Source organism: Protopterus annectens, chromosome 16.part0 (assembly GCF_019279795.1).
Source record: "Protopterus annectens isolate FY-2018-M chromosome 16.part0, PAN1.0, whole genome shotgun sequence".
NCBI classification, from domain to species: Eukaryota; Metazoa; Chordata; order Ceratodontiformes; family Protopteridae; genus Protopterus; species Protopterus annectens.
In genome coordinates, this window is record NC_056750.1 from 321,792,844 (window position 1) to 321,803,277 (window position 10,434).

The following is a 10,434-nucleotide window of genomic DNA, read 5'->3' on the forward strand; positions in this document are numbered from 1 at the left end:
TTATTTATTTATTTATTTTATTTTACATTTGTTGACTGGGCTAGTCTAACTGGATATATGTCCATTTTCAGTAGAGGCCCGGGGAGAAAAGCTCCAAACATGAATAGTGACAATGTTAAACATATGTAAAAAAGACATTTAAAATCACATAAAGTGAAAACATTGGTAAAAAGAAATTATAATACTCAGGTTATAAACTCTGAAAATATTACTGTAAAAATTATACTAAAAAAAAACAAAATTATTAGAGTAAAGAAAACAATTATACTAAATACAATAGTGGGTACGAGTACAACCCAATAAAGAGAGAGAAAGGGTTTTATGTTTTATAAAATTACTAAGAAGAAAAGAGTAGCACCTAGATTAGGTGCATAGGACAGAGGAGTAGGGAACGGTGTTAGAGAAGGATGGGGAGAAAGATATCAGTCTGGGTTAGCACATTGGCAAAGCCAATGAGTTTTAAGATGTTCTTTGAGGTGTTTTTTAAATAGCGGAGTAGACGCTAAGATTGATAGTTCAGAGGGAAGTTGATTCCAGTTTTTACCTGCTGTGTTAGAAAAAAGTGAGTCACCAGATTTGTTGTTGGATTTAGTTGTGGAAACTAGGAGTTTATTAGCAGAGCGTAGTGTAGCAAGATTTTTATATGGTGTAATCAGATTAGAAAGGATAGGGGTGTTGTTAGGGTGGTATAGGATCTTTTGAGTGATAAGTCATTGTTGACAGAGTATATGGTTTTCCAGTTCTAGCCATCCAAGTTGTTTGAGGTTGAGGCAGTGGTGAGTTTTGAAGGGGGAGCATGTAATGAATCTAGCTATGCTATTATAACAGGTGACAAGTTTGGAGAGGTTATTTTTTGATAGGTTAGTATATATAGCAGAGGCATAGAAAAGGGTAGAAATGAGTTGGGTTTGTGCAATAGTTTTCCTGGCAGTGGGGGTAAGGAAGGGTTTAATTCTCTAGAGGGTAGCGAGTTTTTTGTTAATGGACTTTATGGTGGTGTTGATGTGGTCATCAAAGTTGAGACGATTATCAATTGTAACTCCTAGTAGGTGGGTTGTAGAGTCTGGGGTTATGTTGGTAGCATTTTTAGAGGTTACAGAGAAGGATGGAGTAGGTGATTTATGAGTAGGGGTAAAAAGGAGTAGTTTTGTTTTTTTGGGATTTAGTAGGAGACAGTGTTGCATAAACCAGTTTTCAACATTATGAAGAACAGTTTGGGTGAGGGACTGGAGAGGGTCTATGTTCTTGTCTGAACAAATTAAGGTGGAATCGTCTGCATATTGAATGCAGGTGGCTTGAGGAATATTTATGAGTAGATCGTAAATCTTCTTCTTCTTTCAACTTTTTCCCAGTTAGGGGTTGCCACAGCGGATCACCTGTCTGCTCATGATTGGCAGTGTAGTTTTTATGCTGTTGAGTTGCCAGCCCGGCGCCCAATCTTCCACAGAAGGCACACACACACACTCATGCCTAGGGCCAATTTAGAGTGTCCAATCCACCTACAGCATGTCTTTGGGATGTGGAAGGAAACCAGAGCACCCGGAGGAAACCCACGTGACCACAGGGAGGACATGCAGACTCCACACAGAAGGCACCACAGCCAAGGATTGAACCGGAGAACCTCTTGCTGTGAGGTGGCAATGCTAACCGCTGCACCACCTTGGCCGTCCAACCAGGTCCAGTAATATAAGGACTAAATTACTTTTACTAAGGGGCATAAATATAGACTGACAAAGCACACAATGATTGTAGTCACAGTTCTGTGGAACTTTATAATCTGTTGCAACTAATAAATCTTCAGTTTTAGAACTAACATCATATAGAGGCAGAGTATGTTATACTGAATCTTAATAAAAGCACCTATGCACATTCATACAGTTGAAGTTATGGTTGATTTAGTAAGTGACCATTTACCCACATTTGGTATACAGGATCACAACAGGATTCACAAAAAAGGAAAAGTTCTGTTTTTCTCAGAAAATGACCAATTTTTTTGCTCCTCCACCCAACAGCTCACTGTCATCTGCAACCATCTCCTTTCCTCATTCACCAGATTTGTTAGACATGCTTTAGTCTCCCCATATTGCTGGTGCAGCGAGAAATATGACTAAGATTTGAGCCAATAACTTTCATTCAGTACTAACTTCTCTTAACTGGATTCCACTTCACATCTCAACTTTTGATCATTATGAGAAGTGTACTTCAAGGCAACCTTTATGAATAATCTACAAAGTATAACCTTTTTATGCAAATTGAAAGTTAGGTGTATAAAAGAAGTTTAAGAGTATGATGTCACATTGCTATCACCTCTGGCCCTTGTATCACCAAGAAATGTGCATGTCTGAAGTTATGTACTGTAGTAAAGAAGAAGTAAATAAAGTTGGCTATTCTTACCGTAAAGCAATCCACTACGAGGAATAACATGCTAATTTGTATAATGCCTGGAAGTTAATGGACTGTACTTTTAAGCTTCTTAACTTAGAACAGAAACCCATACATTCTGCATTCTCTGATCTAAATAGCAAAGAAGCTGCAGACAATTATGGTTCTCATTTTCTGGATTTTGTCAGATAGATTACAAGATATGTAAGCAATACCTTCTACAAAATCCCTGCTCATAGAGAATGTACAGTCTTCACTTACACCCTTATCCCTAGTGTGGTGCATAGACCTTATGAAACTAGAGCCTAGGTTAGTACCATAAAACATTTCAACAAGATCTTGGTTAGTGCTGTTGCATATGCAGTGGGAATAGTGATCAATTATCCTGTTAGGAAGGTCTTATTCTACCTAACTGGAAAAAGGTCTTTATAGCATTCCTGTATACCTTCAGCTTTTTATGCAGTCATGGCTATCAGCCATATGATCATATCTTATTGTCCGAAAGATAAACGTTATGCTGTTTGCTAGCAAATGTCATACTGTTAATAATTCAATGTCCAGTTCCAGCAAGTCCAATGCTGCAGAGGGATAAAGTCCTGACTACAATCCGACAATTAAGGATCAAATAGCAAATCATGTGTCTGATGGAGCTGGCAAGAAGGATGGAGGTGTCCATCTTGGGGATGGGGGGCACGTTGGAAGTAGGTTCTCTCACTGAGCCCTGGTGAAGACTGGAACTCAGAGAATTTACTGGGCTGCACATGTGAGGTTGATGTGGGGTGGTTGTACAAGGACCAGGTACAGACATGTCCTCACAGACCATGCATCATTGCCTGCCCAACCTAGCGTGCGATAACATCAGCTCACTGGGGAAAGGATAGGACTTAAAGAGAAGGTCTTAGTGGCCTGACCAATATATTATGTGACATTGCTGTTTTTTTCTCTTCTCTATAGTTCCTTCCCACAAACCAGCACTGGACTTTGCAATACCGAAGTAACCAGGATTTTCTTGGTCCCCTTCCCTCCCACTATTTGCTACCAGGAGGAGCTAGGCACTTTGAAAGTGAGCCCTGAGAAACTATTCGTCAGGCAGAGGAGCACGGCAGAATAAAAAAAAAAAATATCCAGCTCCATATCAGTAATTTAAATATTGAGAAGTTGACTCCATTTAATTGTTAGGAGTAATTACTGATGATTAGTTCATCTTTCACCTGCATGCAAACATTGTCATAATCAAATAAAAAAAAAAATGGTAGGTCATCTTTACAGGGTCATAATATATCTTCTCTTTAGTGCAAGGCAACTGACTTTAGCAATATGTTACTTCCACTCTGCACACCTACTCACTAGCCAACTGTCACCAATAGTATGCAAATTTAAACTAGATTTCTAAGTTCACTGCAGTTCATCATGAAAAAGTACACAACTACCTCCCACCACTTAGCTTAAACTAATCCGAACTGTATCATAATCTCTTCTGTATTCTCTATACAGCCAAAACGTTTTCACATGTCAACCTGTGAACCCGTGTCCATCCCTGGCCAACATACCAATCTGTCATAAGAATAAACATGAACTCCAGTCCTTTACTAGTTGTCTTCTACATATCCTCAAATTCTCAAACAGATTTGGCTCTTGGCTTAAACAATAGTCTCTTGTTTCACCTGCAGAAAATTGTACAGCACAACAAAAGAATTATGGTAATTTTGTGTTAGTTTGCACAGTTTATTGTTGTTTATAAACCTATTGATAACTGCATCTGTCTATGGCTTAAGACTTATATGTGTTCTCAACTAGATACCCTTAGTGGACCTAGTTGAAATATGTATCTAATAATTGTCTATATGTCTTGTAAAGTTGTCTCCTTTGAGCTTTTCTCCCTGGGCCTCCACTGAAAATGGACATGTATCCAATTGGACTATCCTGGTTAACAAATGTAAAATAAATAAATAAATACATTTGGAGACGCATGTTACTTGAATTATGTTGACAAATTTCTGGAACAATCTTTCCCTTAATTTAAAGTGCACGTCAGAGATCCATGCAGTTAAGGCTGCATAAAGGGAAGCATTTCTCTAGGCAATGGAAATATGTTTGCGCTATAACTTAAACGTTTGCATGAGGCTGTGCTGCTATATGTATTTACTGAATTTAGTTTTTTATTTAAACTATTGGTAGGGTAGATAATGGAGTACACTATCTAAGACAAATAAGATTTTGTATTGCATCTGTATCAGAACTGTTAATTATCTATTGTCGCTTTTCTGGTCAGGATAAAATAGACAAACATTCATGGGTTCTGTTCATGCAGCTTTATTGCACACAAATACATCAAAAATGAGGCTTTGTAACTTAAACCTAAATAAACTTATAAACAGACTGACTACCACACATACATGTTAACACCCTGGCTGTTCTCTCAAAATGGCACTGCTGCCTGCAGGTGCTCTGTATTTATATGCATATGGTTACATCTGGAAATTCTTCTTAAAGGTACATACACACATTCTGATCTACATCCTTCCTCTTTGAGAAATAGTCCTTATATGAAATGACAGTATTTAATGGCATGCAGTTTACAGAAATGATCTTTTGACATGCAGTTATACAGAACTAGTTATCTGACATGCAATCATACAAAATTAAACACATATAAAATGGTTCCCTATTAGAAGACCGAAGACGCATTCTTTCGAATGCATCTTGGTAGAACTCAAAAGCCTGAAACAGCAAAATATCAAAGCGGCTTTTAAGCAAATTGCTTCATTACTTTGCCATTTTTGGCACTGTAGTGTGGTTTCGGAGTTGGTATATTTAAGTAGGGGGTGTGTGTGGGTGTGTTTTATTTATTTATTATTATTTTTTTGTCGGAACAGCGATTTTTATCCGTAGGAAAAAAAAACTCTGTTTTGACAGTTCAAAATTGTACGCTTTCGCTTACATAGGGTCAATTAATCACCGTTCGCTTTTTTAAGCGTTCGGTGATCTAATATAGACCCTATAAAATCATTATATCCAAGTTTATTTATTTTATTTTATTTATTTTACATTTGTTGACCGGGATAGTCCGAATGAGCTGAAGAGCTCTTTTTCAGTGGAGGCCCGGGAAGAAAAGCTCCAACATATTATACAATTTTCATTATAAATTAGCATTAAACAGCAATGTTACAGGATTATTACAAGGCATTCAGTAACAATACAATGTTATACAGTGTCAGTAATCAGGAGTATAGCATAACTATTTCAAGATGTATAAAAAAAATGTCATTAAGATGAGTATAGTTTTTGGGGTAAGTGGTTAAAAAACCCCAGTTTTATCATGATGTAGTTGCATGAAGGCAAGACAATTACAATAGAATGTTTCTCTGAGGCAATTTGCTTAATAGATTTTAGAAGACAGTAGAAAGAGTAGACAAGAAAGATTAGAGAGAGCTAGTGAGAAGAGTGAGTTAAGGGCAGAAAGTAGATTAAGGTATGAGAAGGAGGGGATGTTAAGGAGGGAGAGTGTAGTGGCAAGACCAGTGACTTTTAAAGTGCTCTTTGGTGGCTGTCTTAAATTGTTTAGGATGTGTAAGGGTCCTGATTTCTAGTGGGAGCCTATTCCAGGCAATAGTAGGGTGATAGCTGTACCTGTTGCGTCAAAATTTCGGATTTATATCAGTCCGTCGAAACGGCTGAATATCGAATACCAGATGTTCGAACTGTAAAGTTCGAACACTGGTAATCACAAAGCCGCGGCCCACCGAATTCTTTCCCAGGGAAAGAATTCAGTGGTCCATTTCTGTGGCTTCGTGAGTATCAGGACTGTGGTGGGAAGTTACGGGTCGGGTTCAGGTAAGTGTGCGATTGTGTGAATATTAGGGTTAGTGCACGGGTTAGGTGAGTTAGTGTTAGGGCATGGGTGAGGTGGGTGTGCGATAGTGAAAGACTTTAGGTTTAGGGCGGGATAGGTGAGTTAGGGTTAGGGCGCAGGTCAGGTGAGTGTGCGATAGTGAAGGACCTTAAGGTAAGTGGCTAGGTAGTAGTGTATGTACAGTTTAGTGTAGGGTTCGATGTAGGATTCTGAGTGTATGTGTGTGGATTGATGTTGTTTTGGTGTGCTTGTGTTGTGTGTGTGTTTCTTGGAACAGCGATTTATTTTCCCTGGGAAAAAAATCGCTGTTTTAAGACTTCAATGTTTTTGCAGTTCATGGTTTGAAGTTCAAACATATGGTGCTCGAACTTCAGACGTTTTGATGAACTGATATAGACCCCAAATTTAGACTTGGGTTTGTAGATTTGTAGTAGGTCTTGGTTAGAGCTTCGGAGAGGTCTGGAAGGAGAATAATGGGAGATGAGAGGGGATACTGCTAGGCAGTAGGAAGGCTGGTATAGGATAGAATGGATGATCTGGAGCTCAGAGAGAAGAAGCTGGTGGGATAATTCAAGCCAGTTTAGGTGTTTTAGAGAGAGACAGTGATGGGATTTGTAGGTTTGTTGGGCAGCAAATCTAGCTACCTTGTTGTAGGTAGATTCGAGTTGGTCAGGAGTGCTGAGTTAAGATTTGTGAGAATTTGAGAATTGTACATTAGACTGGGTAGAAGGTAGATAAGAGATAGAGTAATCTTGGCTTCAGAGGTAAGGAATTTCTTGTTACGGTAAAGGATCCCTAGTTTTGAATGAGTATTTTTGATACAGTTATTAACATGCAAATCAAATTTAAGCTGATTGTCGATGGTTACACCTAAGAGCTTAGTACTGCATTCTACCTGAATGGGAGTGTTATTAAGGGACTGTATGGAGAAGGAGGGTTTAATATTTATGAACCTTTTAGGTAGGAAGAGTAACAGCTTTGTTTTTTTTTAGAGTTAAGGATGAGCTGGTTGTTGGAGAGCCATATTTCAACTAAGTTAAAAGATGCCTGAGTAGCTGAGAAGAGCTGAGACAGAGAGTTGGCCATGGTGATGACTGTAGAGTCATCTGCGTATTGCACTAAAGATGACTGAGGACAGGAGGTATAGAGCTGATTAGTAAAGATATTAAAAAGTAAAGTCCCTATGATAGACCCTTGAGGTACACCCATTTTGACAGTGAGAGGAGGGGAGAGTGCAGAGTGCCATCTCACTGACTGAGATCGATCAGTGAGGTAGGTGGAGAACCATGCAACAGTATTAGAGGAGAAGTTGAGGTTATGCAGTTTGTGCAGCATAAGAGAGTGTGAGACAGTGTCGAAAGCTTTGCTGTGTATTTTACACTAGGTTGGGAAATACGACCTGAATGTGTAATATAAAAGTCAAAACTGGATCTAGCAATGGGGACTTTTTTCAAGGAATATTCAACTTTGAGGACATCTGAGACATCATCAGGAATGAGAATGGACACTGCAACATGTTCTTCGGTGCAAACATTGTCTGGATTGCTCTGAGATCTAGAGTCTGTATTACAGGTAAGATGTTGTGATATCATTTCTGATACAGGAAGAAGATGTCTACAGTTTCTCCTGTACTCTATACCCTCAGATTCCACTAAGCAGGATCTCGGCTCAGTACATATATCTCTCACTTGACCAATTCGGTCAAAGGCTTTTGCCATTTGCATCCTCACTGTCTCTCTTTCTTTTAACAGACAATCAAATCTGCTCATTTTATCATAGCTGGACTTCTGAGAAGAACTCTTCTTAAAAAGTTGGGCTTTGATTTCTCTGTTGTTTTTAGCATTAAGCACCAACAAACTAGAACTGGTAGGCAAGGTTATTCTGGTTTGCCTAGATAGAAGTCTCTAAGCAGGCAAACTTAGTTGGTTGTCACATGGTATATTTCTGAGATTGAGTAAATTCAAGAAGATATTGGTATTGTCAAGATTTGACCTCTTCAGTAATTGCTTTTCACTCTGTACTGCATGTTCAGCAAGGCCGTTTGACTGAGGATATTCATGACTGCTAGTAATATAGATCAAGTCCCACTCTTTAGCAAATCTCTAAAAGAACTGACTGGTAAACTGAGAACCACTGTCAGAAATAACTGTGGACTATCATGGACTGAGAAATGACATTTCATCTTAGTAATTCCACCACTGGACATTAGGTTAGGTAGCAAATTGATCTCAAACCAGTTCGAATAAGAGTCTACCAACACTAAGTAAAATTGACTGTTCCACTCAAATATGTCAGTTGCTAATGCTGACCAAGGTAGTTCAGGAATTTGGCTTAGATGAAGTGGCTCTTTTTGCAAAAACGGCTTAGTACTGTTGCACACTGAACAAGAAGAAAACACTTTATCAATGCCTTTTGCTAGAGAAGGCCAAAATACTAGTCCTCTCTCCCATCTTTTGGTAGCATCAGAACCTGGGTGGTCAAGATGTAAAATCTGAATGCATTGTCATTGTAAGGAAGTAGGAACAACAACTTTTGGACCTTTGAAAATGATACCATCTTCCATCAGCATCTCATCTCTGTATGGAAAAAAAGATTGTACTTCTGTCAGTACACAGGATTGCTTTGATGGCCATCCTACATTGATGAAGTGGTTGAGCTTTTGCAAAAAGTACAGTTGTGTACCTACCATAAATGTTGTAATGACTGCAACAGTGAAATACGATGAACATCTGGATCAGTCTTTGTATAATCTCTCAGCTCATCAAGTTTTGTGGTAGAAAAATTACGCACTCCCAGGACATCAAAGTCAAAATTCTCTGCATCAAGCTGTTCCATAGTATTTCTGGGTGATCTGGATAAGGTATCAGCCAGATAAAGAAGTTTACCCCTTTGTATAGACCATTTTGAAATTTTACTTTTGCAATTTAAGCATCATTCTTTGTAGTCTTGCTAGAGCAGAATGCATAGTCTTCTTTAAAATAGTGACTACAGGTTGATGGTCAGTTCCTATCTGGATTGCTCAGCCATAAATATAATCATGGACATGACTTTGAACATGCAAACACAATTGCCAAAAGTTCCTTTTCAATTTGAGCATACTGCATCTCAATTTGGGTAAGAGTTCTAGATGTATAGGCAACTGGTCTGCCCTCCTGAAGAATAACTGCACCAAGACTGAACTTTGAAGCATCACAGGAAAGAACTATTGGTTTGTGAGCATCATAATATCTTAATGTAGGCAGGTTAGCAATTTGCTGTTTATTAAATGCTCTCTGGTGTTGTTCTAACCATGACCATGCAACATTTTTGCATGTCAGCTCTCTCAAAGGTGCTGATAACTCACTAAAGTCAGGGATGAATTTGCCAAAATAGTTAACTATACCAAGAAAACGCTTTAGAACTTGAACATTGTCTGGAGCTGACATCTCAAGAATGGCTGTTTGCTTGGAAGGATCTGGTTGTAAGCCTGTACTAGTAAATAAATAACCTATATAAGTAACTTCTGGTAGTCTGATTTTGTATTTCAGATGACTGAGCTTTAAATTCACTTCATGTGCTCTGTCCAGAACTTTCCTGAGGTTTCTGTCATGTTCTGCTTCACCATTGCCTCCAACTAGTAAATCAACTATTATTGCACATGGGTAGCCTGAACAAATTTGCTCCATTGCACACTGAAAGACTTCACTGGCAGAATTTATTCCAAAAGGCATCCTCAGGAATCTGTACCTACCAAATGGGGTACTGAATGTAGTCAGTAGTGAAGATTTGTGATCAAGCATTACTTGCCAAAATGAACTCTTTGCATCTAAGATAGAAAAAACAGTGGCATTTGGCATGAGGGCCGCAATTTCTTTGACTGTATGCATAGGATAATGAAGTCTTTTTAATGCCTTGTTCAAGTCTCTTGGGTCAATGCATATTCTGATTTCATCTGAATTTTTCTTATGAGCAGCTACCATGGACGACACCCACTCAGCTGGTTATGTGACTGGACAAATCACACCTTGCTGTACCATTTTGTCTAACTGGACCTTGACTTTATCCTCCATAGCTATTGGAACTCCTCTTGCTGGTCTGACCACTGGACTGACCTCTGGGTTTACTTTCATGGAGTACACAACTGGAAGTTTTCCTAGCTTGTTGTTGAACACATCAGCATACTCTGAGAAAATAGTATCACTGAAGCTGGAACTGGGGCA